The sequence below is a fragment of the Schistocerca americana genome, chromosome 6 (genome assembly GCF_021461395.2).
Source record: "Schistocerca americana isolate TAMUIC-IGC-003095 chromosome 6, iqSchAmer2.1, whole genome shotgun sequence".
NCBI lineage: Eukaryota > Metazoa > Arthropoda > Insecta > Orthoptera > Acrididae > Schistocerca > Schistocerca americana.
This window is the reverse complement of record NC_060124.1, coordinates 22,379,115-22,380,441: the sequence shown is the minus strand read 5'-3', so window position 1 is coordinate 22,380,441 and position 1,327 is coordinate 22,379,115. Positions and strand designations below refer to the sequence as shown.

The window sequence follows — 1,327 nt, the reverse complement described above, 5'->3', positions numbered from 1 at the left end:
TTATTAGACAATGTAAGAAAAGCATCATATGAACTGGAACTAAAAGTAAAAATATCAGTTATATCTATTTCCCAAATTATTTCTTTATAATACTTGTTGTGAAAATAATATCACCTTCTCTTGCTGCAACATAATTTATTTTTGCCTTTCTCTTGCTCTAAGGCATCATCAGTAAGCTCAACAACAATACCATTTTGTAACTTTTAATTATCTAACAGTTTATGTCGTCATTTTTATGTAAATAAGTAATTACTTATGGTTTGCTGTGATCTGCATTTCCTCTCATCTGCTCTGGAGTTCCCACTACCCCTTTATTACCGACACATCAGCACAATTTTGTATTCCACACTTTTTCACAATGTTCAGCATGTTTATACTTCTTATTTGTGGTGTAATACTCTTCTTCCACTCACTATAACTGTTTCTTCAGACACTGTGATTTTAACAACATAAAAAGTAATGAACTTACAGTATTTACAAGCTGCATCAAGAAAAGGCAGCTTTATTTTCAAAAAAAGTATTTCTATGCTCACTGCAGAGGTGGCCACACAAACAAACTTGTTACTTCTTTATAATCATTAAAAAATCAACCACATATTTCGAATGGATGAAGTACATAACTTTCTTTACTTTTCATTTTCCTATTATTAAATATATGTCCTTTGAAACAAATTTTATCAGAAAGAGATGAAGCTAAATTTAATAAAACGGATGAATAAATAAAAGGATGTTCTATACCTGTTAAGAATTATTCCCTTTTTTCAGTTACAAAATCGAATAAGTTTTCTACATAATTATCATTTAACGTTTTTACTAGATTTTCTGTCATAATCAGGATAATCTGAACAATCAGCTTGAACGACCTTAAAATTCATATATAATTCTGCCTGATTAGGATGAACCCAATGATAACCAATTTTTGTATTAATTTCTACATCTTTATTAGGAATATGCCAACCACCATACCATGTTGAAAACACTGGCTCTCGTCCGATCACCAAAGTTAAGCAACATCCGGCCTGGTTAGTACTTGGATGGGTGAGTGTTTGGGAAGACTGGTTGCTGTTGAATCCATCTCATTCCCCCCCCCCCCTCTCCTACGAACCATGGTCCTTGCTGTTGGTGGAGCGGCTTGTGTGCCTCAGTGATACAGATGGCCGTACCATAGGTGCAACCACAATGGAGGGTTTTCTGTTGAGAGGCCAGACAAACGTGTAGTTCCTGAAGCTGGGTAGCAGCCTTTACAGTAGTTGCAGGGGCAACAGTTTGGATGATTAACTGATCTGGCCTTCTAACACTAGCCAAAACGGCCTTGCTGTGTTGGTAC

At 35.4% G+C, this 1,327-nt stretch overlaps 1 pseudogene; it reads left to right on the top strand.

Annotated features, from left to right (window-relative positions):
• Window positions 1-952: 952 nt before the first annotated feature.
• On the top strand, window positions 953-1,071 carry LOC124621089 (annotated as a pseudogene).
• The last annotated feature ends 256 nt before the right edge of the window (window positions 1,072-1,327 follow it).